The sequence below is a fragment of the Carettochelys insculpta genome, chromosome 3, assembly GCF_033958435.1.
Source record: "Carettochelys insculpta isolate YL-2023 chromosome 3, ASM3395843v1, whole genome shotgun sequence".
NCBI lineage: Eukaryota > Metazoa > Chordata > Testudines > Carettochelyidae > Carettochelys > Carettochelys insculpta.
In genome coordinates, this window is record NC_134139.1 from 159,927,654 (window position 1) to 159,940,485 (window position 12,832).

The 12,832-nt window shown below is 44.0% G+C and overlaps 1 protein-coding gene across 2 annotated transcripts in view; it reads right to left on the minus strand.

Moving 5' to 3' along the window:
- LOC142010532 (isoaspartyl peptidase/L-asparaginase-like) overlaps positions 1-12,832 on the minus strand; it is a 240,730-nt gene that overhangs the window by 201,948 nt on the left and 25,950 nt on the right. The window lies entirely within an intron of this gene.

The following is a 12,832-nucleotide window of genomic DNA, read 5'->3' on the forward strand; positions in this document are numbered from 1 at the left end:
AAACTCTACATTTGCTCCTTCTTTCTCTGCCCTCCTATCATATCTACTTTTTTACTCTATTATGGTTCCCCACAATCTTCCACACAGCCTCCTAGAGCGCTCACAGCTATGAATATGGCTGGCTGGGCTTAAAAAATTCATCCGGAGAACCTTCCAGTCTGGCAAATCTTCTATACACTCTCTGTAGAACTTCTGGTTGCCACACCTATCTGTCAGCACTGCAGCCCTTTTCTGAAGCCTACAAAACTTCTGGTCTCAATGATATGTTGTGGCAATGATTTTCAGAATTTAATTAGATACCGTAAAAAGAGATACAAGTTGCACCTCCCCAAAACAATACTCCCTGCTCTGGCCATATCTCTGGTTCAGCAGGACCATGGATGTTCCTGGACAAGAGAGCCCTGGGCCAGAAGGCTAGTGGGAGGAGGCCCTGAGGTTGGGAGCCCTAACAGGCAGAAGCCTGCTGACAGGGCAACTTGCAGCCCTACACACTGGGAGCCTGGTGGGGCTTGTGTCCATGGGGCTGGTGTCCACAGGGCCAGGGAGCTGCTATCCATGAGATTAGCGTCTGGGACAGAGCCAGTGGTAGTTTAGCAGCTGGGCAAGGGCTGGAGCCAGAGTCTTCAGGGACGGCACTGGAACCAGGGCTGGGCCAGCATCTGGGGAAGGGGCCACAGCCAACTGCATCCAGCAGTGGCCCAGTTGGCATCCAGGGCTGGCAGCAGCCCAGCTGGTGTCTGGGGCTGGCAGAAGCCCAGCTGTGGCTGGAGGTAAGAGGGGCGCTGGGTTTGGAGGTGTGTATATGTGGGAGGAGGGCTGGAGGCAGGGGCGGCCAGCAGGGTAGCAGCAGAGCTGGTGGTAGGAAGGCATGGCAGGCTGGAGCGGCTGGAGGCAGGGGACTTCCCAGGATCCATCAAATTCCTTCATTTAGGACCAGTCGGGTCCCAAAGGTCCCAGACCTCGGAGGTCCAATCTGTATTTCCTTTTGTTAATTTTGTATCACCTTTTATAATTCTGCAATGTAAAAATTGTGAAGAATTTTAAATGCATTCAAATAAACTCACTCCGACTGTGTTTAAAGCTCTTTTGTAATCCTTTATGCAGTTATTCTCGTAAATTCTTGTACTGTCAGGCATGTTCACCAAATTAGCGAGTTTTAAGTGATTACTGAGAAGTATTTATGGAAACTATCTTTTTAATTCAAAATTGTGAATATCTGTACTGAAAAGCTGGTTCCAAACTCATTCACTCACTTTTGTGTAAGCTAAGTTGTATTGTTGATTGGTATAGATTACTAAGCAAATTAAACTAAACAAACTGCGTGTGAGCAAGCTACAACAAATCACTGCAGAAATAATTAAAAGCCTCTGATAGAGTCATACACTCCCCTTTGTAGGTAGTTTTGTGATGAAAATAATCAAAGATTTTCCTTGAAATTAGATTCAGTTGACTTCATAGGTTTTGAATGAGGCACTTGAATGGCTTTATAAATATGGTCACTAGCAGCAGGAACCAGGAAAGATCATTTTGAGAAATGTGCATGTCCTATATATTCAAAGGCGCTGGCACATGCAATAATAGCCTCTCTTTTTGTGTCACTGCATTTAATGGCTTATTTTGGTTAACATTTCTTAGACAGTTGAGCTGTAATATGCTACCTAGCCTTCTGGCTTTAAAATTTCAAAGCATCTTCACCTAGGTCATCACATACCTGTTCTTTTCCACATGAGGGCATGCATCACTGAGATATGTAGCAATCTTGTCCTTCTAATTTGTCTTCTTCCTTCTTATAGAATATCTTTTATGGGACCCAAAGGTACCAAAAGGTCTAGTATCATTTCCCTTACATACATGATAACTGAGAAAAACTGGTGTGTCTAAATGGTTGAAGTTTTGGTTCCAACAGTCTTCTATTTATTTTTTCGAGATTTGGAAGTAGAAAGCCTTCCCATTATCCAATTTCTTTTATAATTAGTATTAATCTCAGAGAATCATTTATTCTTGTACTGACACCTTTGGCTGCATCCAGTCAGGTCCTGCAGTAGAAGGCTACAACATTTACATTCACCATTTGGTACAGCTCCTGCAGATGGCAACAGAATTTTCTTGGCATGAGAAATAAATGGGGTTACCTCAGGGTTTCAAGAAATGCGATGTGTGTCCTTAAGGCAACCAATTTAATCAAACACATGATTGAGCTCTTCCAGTATATTATTTTCATTTAGCTCACGAGGTCTCCATTATACGTTTGATCAGTTTTAATTCTTCACAAGCTTTAATCCATAATAGAGGCTGACTCTCCACATTCGCCATCACAAAATAAAATAATTTCATGGCACATTTGTTCACAGAGCCCTTAAAATAATACCAGCCTTACTGACAATTACCACAATAACTGAAATATCTCCTATACGTGCTTTGGATATTGCAAATACTTAGTCACCTAAGGCAAATACACAAGAAGTTGCCATTGTCTGTTCCATCATGTCCTTGATTCTAGTAATCCCTAAAAATAAGCTAATTTTACATTTAATAATCTATTTGCTTGTGATTTTCTGGGATATTTTTGTGGCAGTATATAGGCTTGGGATCCTACGTAAAGTTTAACTGACAGGAAGTCCATTCAGTTACAAAGTAACTTAATATTTACAATTGAAGACTTAGATCTGTGTTTCCAAAGGTTTCACAGTAGCTCACTCACACCCACTGACAGAGGGAGGGAGTGGGGCCAAACGGGCAATAGCCCCCAGGCCCAGCATTTCAAAGGGGTCGGGAGTTCCTGTCGCTGATGCTGCAAAATTATTAGTGGCTGAAAAGGAGTGGGTACAGTGACATGGTCCAGGTGGTGCTGAAGGCCACATGCCCTAGGCCCAATCCCTTCTGGGGAGCAGAGCTGGGCCACCCCTCCCACACTGCCCTGGAGCCCATGACATCTCTCACTGCCACTGAGTTCACTTCATGAAGAATGTTGAAAATCACAGAAGTAAACTTACAGAGAGGAGGCCAATTTTGAGGTCCCTGTTAATTTTTAAAAGAACGCTTCTCCTTCCAGCCAGCCCAACTGATAAGTGTTTTTAGGACACTTGGTTTGATTGAGCTTCACCAAAACTTAGTAATTACTGAGGTGCTTAAAAAAAAGCATAAAGTGGCAAAATGTACTGGCATAGGGTCAAAAGATAGGTTACACTCTCTGATTTTCCTTACAGTAGTTGCAACCTTTTCATTTTGGACTGTATGGCTTCTGACGTCTGAAAATTAACATGCTTATAAAATTCTTTGTGTCTTTGTTCTGTGTTTCCTTCCATAAAACACTGAGAATTTTTCTGGTGATTTTGTTTGTTTGAAGTTTATTTTTCAAGATGGCAAAATATTAGATCAATCGTACCCATAGAAGCACACCCTCTACTTTGGTCAAGGGGCTTTGTAATGGGGTGTGACTCACCACCACAGTACCTCCTGCTGGTCACTCAAGAATTAGCTCTCCTGCCTCCTGAGTGCCCTCTGCTGGCCGGTGTCTCCCCTGCCTTGTCTGTTCTCCACCAACTTATATTAGCACCTGCGTCCCTCAAAGACCACATGTCCCTTCCCTAAGACTACTGTCCTGCTACTGTGTCCTACTCTCTTTGGACTCCTCCTCTCCTGGAGAACCCTGAACTCCAATACTCACTTTGCCTTGGTGGCTCCCTGCCGGTCATCATCTAGCCCCTAACCTCATGCAACTCTGAAATGGCCACTCCTCATTGTCAGGGGGGTTTTGGGCCTGCTGCCTTCTCTTCTCAGCAGCCGTAGTACGCTCAGAGCTTTGCAGTGCTGGAAATGGGTGGAAGTTCAATGCAGGCTGTAGAAAGTGCTGTACGGGCCTTAGAAGATGACACTGCATTCGATGCACGTCTGTAATAACTTGAAAAAAATAGTAACCCAGAGCGCCCCAGATCTGCCTGCCTTCTCCCTGCCCCAGCCCTGCTCTGTTTTAGGAAGCCCCTGTAAGCATCCAGGCAACTAGGCCCCCGTGCTCCACAGCCCCTCTCCTGCAGCCCCTATTTATACAGCCCCAGCTGGGCCCTAATTGTCTGCTGTATATGGCTGCTGTCGGCTCTTCAGCCCCAGCCCTATCCCACAATGGATTTAACCCTAACAGGGCCAGTGTGGGGCAGATGCCCTGTCACAGGCCCCTCCAGGTTCCTTGAACCCAAAACTTTTTGGGTGAAAGAGCTGCACTACGGATCCAAAACCCTGATCCAGCTCTGTTGCTCACTCTGAAGAGATCACAGGCTGAGGAACACAGGCAACATTTAAATGACATAAACAGTAAAATGGCAGAGTCAACATTAAAGGGTCAACTTCCCTGCTTCTCATAAATCTCTTTAGGATTTCAATTCAACATCCTAATGCTGACACTGCTTCAACTATTTATTTACCAAGTCTTTCAGAAGATGGGCTAGGAAAAAGAAGAAAAATGGAAAAGAGAGGATGGGGAAAGAAACAAATGAACTGAAGGTGACTGCCTTCCTGACAACTAATGTTGAGAGCAACTCTAACAAATTGAACCAATAATGAAAACAATATGGGAAATTTAGTTAATCATAGAATCATAAGGCTGGAAGGGAACTCAGGAGGTCATCTCGCCCAGCCTTTTGCTTCAAACAGATCAACCTCAACTAAGTCATCCCATCCAGGACCTTGTCAAACTGGGACTTAAAACCCTCTAGGAATGGAGAATCCACTACCTCTCTAGGCAACACATTCCAGTGCTTCACCACCCTCCAGGTGAAGTAGTTTTTCCTAATATCCAATCTACTCCTCTCCTTCTGTAACTTCAGACTATTGCTCCTTGTTCTGCTATCTGTCACCACTGAGAACAATTTCTCTCCAACCTCTTTAGAGCTCCCCCTTCAGGAAGTTCAAGTCTGCTATTAAATCACCCCTCAGTCTTCTTTTCTGTAAACTAAATAAGCCCAAATCCCTCATTCTCATCTCATATGCATCTGCTCCAGCTCCTTAATCATTTTGGTTGCCCTCTGCTGAACCTGCTCCAGCACATCCACATCCTTTTTACACCAGGGTGCTCAAAACTGGACACAATATTTGAGAAGTGGCCTCACCAGTGCTGAATAGAGGGGAATAGCCACTTCTCTAGATCTGCTTACAATGCTCCTCCTAATGCACCCTAATATGCCATTAGCTTTCTTGGCTACAAGGGCACACAGTTTAATCATATCCAGCCTTTCTTCCACCATAGCCCCTAGGTCTCTTTCTGATGTACTGCTGCTTAGCCAGTTGATCCCCAGCCTATAACAATGCTTGGGGTTCTTACGTCCCACACGCAGAACTCTACACATCTCCTTGTTGAAGACAAGTTAATACAAAAGTGCTACATTATATCCTTACCATTTACGAAATTGAGACCTAATTGATACCAACTGATCCCTGTGGGAGCTCTACTGGAGACTGGGTTGTATGTGGTTCTAAATTCATGCACTTCATAAAAATTTATTTAGTGTTGTCCAGGTCCTTCAGGGCAGGGGACTGGTGATGAAGTGCACACAGGAGCCAGGGCAGAACCCTGCAGATGTTGGGTGCTCAGGGCAGGAGGCAGGGCATGTGGAGAATGCAGGAGTTAGGGTGCAAGATTGAGAAGGAGCTGAAGGCGGGGGGGGGGCTGAAAATGTGGGGGTGTGCAAGAGTAAGGATTGGGGGTGAGGAGGCTCTCACAGCTTGTGGTGTTAGTGGCCACCACCTTCTCTCCAAGGATGGCCCAGAAAAGCAGGGACCGTACACTTCACCTGATAGCTTGTGTCCAGAGTGGAAAGGTGGTAGACCTTGCCCGCTGGCTAGTCCTGCCTGCTGAGTGGGGGCAGGGAATGGGGAGGGAGCTGTGTAGGCTTGCCAGGTGATACTCCCCAGAGTGGGACCATGGGAGGGGTGGGATTATGCAGGCTGACCTGGAGCCCAATGCACTGGGCAGCCCAGAAATACTGGAGGGAGGCAGTCTATGGCTCTTCTGGGGGCTGGTGTGACCTTCTCCTCCTCCATCTAACTGAAGCCTTTTACTCTTCTCCCCAGCCAGATTCTCCCCCTCCATCTGGCTGGGGACTTTTCTCCTCCTGTCCATCTTCTCCCGCTTCATCCAGTACGAGCCTTCCCCCACTTTGAGCGGGACTTTCTCCCTCTCTCTCCCCTGCTCTCCTGTGCTGCAGCCAATGGCCGGGGGAGGGCCTTGGGGCAGGAGACCCACCTATTCAGTCCACTGGCTAGCAAGAGGGCATGTCAGAGGCCCAGCTAACCACTATCTTGATGGTGGGGCTTGGTCCAGTGGCCATTCTGCAGTATAATGTCCCTCCTCTCTGTCCCCAGACTTTCCATGTATGCAAAACATTCCCACTCCAGGCTCTTTCCATTTTCCTGGCAAAACCAAACCTGACCTTGCTTTAAGTTGGAGTAAGAGGAAGTTGCATACCAAATTTGGTGGTCCTAGCTCTTATGGTTAAGGAAGAGTTTTTGAACAAACACATGCACAGATGGATGGACTCATGGACAGAGAGACATAGTCTAATTTATAAAGATTACCCAGACATATAAGAGTTCAAGAGGTGTACATGTTTTCCTTGTATAAGAAAATCTCTTCCCTCTTTCTGAGAAGATACAACCTCTAACTACAGCAAACAAGGGGAGTTAACCCAGATCAGCCTGCAGATGAAATAGCAGAAGGTCTTCTAAACATGCAAATATCAAGAAGCTGATTCTGTCTGTCCAGGCTCCTGCATCAGACTGAGACAAGTAGCTACCTCAGAAGACAATGACATCCCATAGCCAAACCAGAAGAAGAGCTGTATGTACAGAGGAAGACAGGTATGTCAAATATCTTGAAAGCCCAATAAATGAACAGAAAATCTGTGTAAGAAATACACTGTTCTTAATTAGCTTATTAGATCTGCAGAGCCAAACATCACCCTCAAAGATGCACTGCTGTTGACCGTGCTGTAGCCAGATTAAATTCACCTAATAGAGTTTCTCAGTATTCCTTTTTATATTTAAGCATACACTTGTTTCTCTTGACAGGAAATTATTCAACTGAAAAGCTGACTAACTAAACATGTTTAATCTCAGTAATATTGTCGATACTGCAGTGCTTCAGAGAACTACATATGGCTTGGCATTTCTTTTTACCGACCACAAAAGTTAACCTCAAGCCAATAACAATTTCCTACCCACAAAGTAACTGAATGATAAAAGAAATTATTTAACAGAGCAATAAAAGGAATAAATTCTTAAAGGGCATGTCAAGACAGCATGATATAGCATCTTCAAAGCCCTGATCTCAGTTGCCAATCAATTACTTAAAATGTTACTTCTGCTAATCAGATAAGTTCCTGCATTGTTTCAAGAAAGAGGAAAGAAGTGCTGATTCCACACAACAGCCTTAGTAACTAAATGCACAATGTTCAGCGTACATATTCTTAAAAAGTCAGTGAGTGTTTTAAGCAATCACTTGAACATCTCTGCAATATGGAAACATTTAAGACCCTGAATAATACCACACTGTGAAACCATTCAACCAAATCAATACCAGCGATTACTGAAAACCAGCTTCATACAGGACTTGAAGTACAATGTAAGCCTATGCATGATCTACATGAATTAGTGCCATAGTAAGCAACTCACTTTGAAAATAAAGGCTCTTTTGTACCACTTCCACAATGATCTCCTGCTGAGAATTCCAAATCTTCAGGAATTCAACTCTTAGGCTAGGCTAAAGAGCTTATCAGGGATACCTTCAGAGCCATCCCTTCAGTAGGACAAATCAAACCAGCCTCTCTCGGCTCTGTGTTTTGACATCATGACATCAGATGCAATATTTCACACATACCCATCACAGAATGTATATGTTGCTCAGAGGGTTTGGTGGTCCTCGGGCTGATTGTGCCTGGGGACTCTTGGGGACTGCTGGTGATCTGTGGAGGGATTCTGGCAGTGATGCTTGGGTTCACCCCACAGTGCTGGAGACAGTAGTGATTATCCTGCACAGATCCTGTGACTTGTTGCCCCAGAAATGTAGGGCTGCAGGATCAGAGGCAGTTTGGGAAGGGCAGAGGCATCCCATGAACTGGGGCTTTCCAGGCCATCTCACAGGGGTAAGTGGGGCAACACAGCCCATGAGCAGCAAGGTTGTGGGAAGGCCTCAACTCTGGGAGCCAGTGAGAAGCCCTGTTGCAGCTAGTTATTTTGTATAGGGCAGTGGGCTGTTCTGGTTCAGTAGGAGTGTGGAGTGGCTTGGACATTAGCTCCCATCTAGAGGGTCCATGCACAGCTCATTTATGGGACATGGCTGCCTCACAGGGAGGATTTTTTAATTATATGAACTTCATTATAATTATACATAAGAACTACAATGTATTATGTCATTAAAATTATATAGCTGGCTGCAGCTGCCCTTGAAATTCATTGTAACCTTATTTCACCTGCATTAAAAAAAAAAAAAGTTAAAAGTGGTGGGATCCATGTCCATGCATACTGATTTATCCCAGGCTGCCTAACTCTCCCCCTTCTCCCCTGCCGCACTGCTCCTCTACCCCAGAGGCATGGCCATGGCTACTCCATATCATCTGAGAAGAACCAACAGTTTGAAATTAAGCTGCTCAGAACAAGGCTTTCTAAAAAGGTAAATTAGCTATGATGAGGCAGAGGCATGATGACAGTTCTCAGACGCTTTTTAAAAAGCTGGAGCATATTTTCAGGAGATGTGACAAGGCAGCAGTTGGCGTCGGGAGGGAACCAGTTACAAAAAGGAAACAATGAAAAAATGTCAGAGAAAGACAGCAGAGACTCCAAGGGAAGAAGAGAGCATGGTAACCAGTGGACAGAATAGCCAGAGTGCATGAAATCTAACAGTGGGCAGTATTGCCAACCCTACGTATTCCAAAGTTGGAGTGAGGCCCCAGTGCATTATGAAAATATCTTCACAAACCAGGAAGTTTCTTTTATTTGCCTTTCGAGTTCTGAGCCTTTAGGGTTTACATTTCTAAGTTTTTCTCCACCACCATGATATCTAGAAACCTTCTTTTTTTTAAAAAAAAAAAAAAAGAATTAAAGCTGAGTTTTTCTCATTTATGTCTCCAGGATGCAGGACTTTCAGAAGGAAAAATAAATACCACTATTGTGATTTTACCACGGTTTTCAATATAAGGGAAGTTATAAGGATAGACAGAAATAAATGGCAAATAATGGCAGGAAAGGAAAGAAGATGGAATGAATAATACAGAATGATGTGATCCCAGAAATTAAGACGTTAGGTCAAAGACCAAGAGATCTCTTCAATATAGAATGGTGTGTGACCTTTTTTTCCATTCCATTCATGGTCACTGGCTGAGATGTTAATCTGCCTTTCCTCCCTGAAACTCACCTATATTTAAAAGATCTCCTAAGTTGGGAACTCTTCTAATCAGCTCCAAAAGAAGGCCCATCCTGATATAGGTTTTAAGGAGAAAATACCACATGGGGAAAGGTAAAGAAGGGGCAAAATGGAAACTGAGGGTTAGATATGGAAAGCAAAATCTTGGGAGTGGAAGGAAAAATGCAGCTGCAAGTTACATTTATGATTAAGGCCTGTGTTGAGAGGAGATGAAAATTTATAGAAGCAAGAGGAAAGGGGGAAAAAAAACAAATGCAGGGAAAGCAAAATGGGTGGAAGTAGGAAATGACAAAATGCTAAAACATTATCATAAGGATAAGGAAAGGAAAGAGGTGAGTAGTAAAATGGCTTCTAATGGTTTGTGCACTTCATTTCATTAGTGTCTTGTTGCTGTTTTATCTTCTTATGGAACTTCATGGGTTAGAGTTTGTAAGGCTGGTGGGGGGGTCAGATTTTGCTCTCATTTGCATCTGTGCCCACCTGTGTCTCAGAAAGAAATGTTTCTCTACTCTTCCCTTCCTACTGTCACTCCAATATCCAGGTAAGAAATAAAAATAAAAATCTCCAGATAAGCATCTGGGTTAAAAACCTGAGAGAGAAAATCAGCGACAGGGGTACAGAATATCTGATGGGGATTTGACTGCCAGGGGCAACTTTCAACTGCCTTGTGTTAAGTCAAATTTTGTTGTCTACTCAGTATACTTTTCAGTAAGAAGAAAAGAAGGGGAATATATTTTTATCCCTGTTGTTTGCAGTATGACAGAATTTAGCTATTACAGACACCTCAGTGACAACTGAATAATTTCACTTTAACAGTGTGCCATAAAACAGGTATTTTCACATTTCAGAACGTGAATGGAAAAACACTAAATGCAATTAAATATCAAACTTCATAAACTATTCATTCCAAGTTATATTACATTAAACACCAAAACCGTGGCTACACTAGCCCCCACCTTTCAAAAGGGATATGCTAATGAGCCACTTTGGCAGATGCTAAGGAGGCACAACCATGAATATGTAGCTCCTCATTAGCATAATGGCGGGTGTGTACTTTTTGAAAGTGCCACTTTCAAAAAGCACACCTCCCGTGTAGCTGGGAGCTTTTCGAGCTTGGTCCTGCTAAGAGAGCAGGGGACTGGACTCAATGACCTCCTAAGGTCCCTTCCAGCTCTAGAGATGTATACCACCATTTAGTATTACTATTAACCATACACAGGTGTGTGGGTTATACTTAGACTTATTACTCTGAGAAGCCCCATTGATGTGGGTACATAGGACTATTTAGATCTAAGCGCTTGTCTTTATTGCAAAGTTAATGCAAGATATAACTTGAGTGTTACACCACAGTATGACTTCCATCTGCACAGAAAAATCTCTGTCTCAGGTGGTGGTGCTTTAAATTAGAGATAGTCCGATTGGAGATCAATATGTATGGACATACCTAGAATGTCCTCTCATGCCTTTCCAAAATTTCCCCTTGGGGCCTCTATAATGGCTACCAATTTCATCTCTGGTTTTAGCCTAGAAGTCATCTTCAGGAAATATTAACAGCCTGCTTTGGTATTTGGACCCTATCCTAGGATACGATTTTCTGTGCCCGTAACATCTGTATAGTGCTCCTGTTTCACTTGTTCAAATCAGATGGCATCCAGAAGAACAAATCAGCATGTTGCTTCTTGAATTGAAACAGATGTTCAAGGTCTTGAAGACATGTAGTATGAGTCAGCAAGAGTAGAAATGGAATCCTCTGATGTTATCTCTGGTAAGTTAGTTGAAAAAGAGATGTACCACACTGGACCTTAGTGCCTGCAGGAGATAAAGAATCTGTCCTGCAAGGCGAAGAACCACAACACCCAATCCACTAACTCCTGATTTCTACCAGGAGCACCACTGGGTGCTCAGAAATGCCCAAAAGTTTGGAGCCCATTGTTAGCCGGTGGCCGGGTAATGTGTGATGAGGTATCCCCCCTGGGTCCTAAACAACCCAGTTTTTTTTACTGTTAGAATAGGGACCTGCTAGCACTCTTTCCTATGGCCAGGCTGTAGTAACCAAATGGTTAAAGTTCTTTTTGTTGTGCCGGCTGTGTTGCAGTGACAAAAGGATAACAGGGTCAGGCTCAGAGCTTAACTAGTTACAAGTTTATTGAGCTACAGTTATAAGCGTGTGGTTACAAAAGGCTATTGTCTACTTCTTATATGCTAGCAAAGTAGAGGTGTTAACAAGTTACGTTACAATCCAATACAAAGATATCTGTTACCATCTAACACAATGATATCTTTACACAACAACATCTAGTTACAGAGCTCTAATTCTTTAGCTGTGCACAAAAAAGAACAGAGACCTAGCATGGGTGTATCTTACCCTCTCTGCGTCTCTCGATACCAGCGTAGCCAAGCCGGATCGGTCACTCAATTCCGCGGAAAGACGAATACGAGGTTGGGCGTCCCCAGTTGTGGACCTCGGGAGGCAATCACCTGACCCGACCAGCAGGTAGTTGATTGAATGCACTCAAAGTTAGAGTTCTGCTGGACCCATCTTTTATACCCCTTTGGGTTACGTATTCTCTTTCTTATCTATGGTGCCAGATCATACTGGTCTGTCTTTGGTGATGCCAGTTTGTTACAAGGGCATTTCTTACTTAATTTGCACTTGTAAGACAGGAGATAAGCAATTTGAGAGTACAGGACATTCTTTTTGTGTGGGCGGGGGACTTCCCCTTCTCGGATGGTTGTGTGGTTATCAAATCCATCAATGCCAGCTGGGGTGATTTCTTGAGGGTTCCCCCCCCCCCACCTTGTTGATAGTTTGGCCTGTTAGCCTTCTATCTGTACTTTCTGCTTCTCAGGGTCACGATGAGCTAGCACATCTGGGCCTCAATGAGGGCATCAAAGACTGTGCTGTCAGCAGCTGTTTCGGTGCCCTGTGTGCTCCTCAGTGGGGGGTGGGGCAGCGAGCAAGCTGGCTTGTAAGGGGGAGACTTTGTCTGGCTACACCCATTCACCAAAGCAATTGAAGTGTACAAGGTTTAATGTGGATGGGAGAGACAACCAAGTGTTGAGGCCTTAGAGGAGGAGCTGAAACCACAGCTCTCCAAAGCAATCTCAGGTGAGGCAGGGCAGACAGACTTTTTCTTGGTACATTCTTTTCTAATTATCCCTCAGATCAAGCAGCTTTAGTGCACAAAAATGGGACTGAGGCAAAGCTGAGCAGTCTGTAATTCTCTGAGTGCTACTTTTTCCCTTTTGAAAGATGACCACTGCATTTGCCACTGTCCAGTCATCCGGAACCTCCCCTAATCACCATAGCTACATCTATGCTAGAGAGTTTTGTTGACAGAATGCCAGTATTGTTGACAAAACTTGTGGACCATCCACACTAAAAATATGTTCTGTTAACTGTAAACTGACAGAATGAGGCAC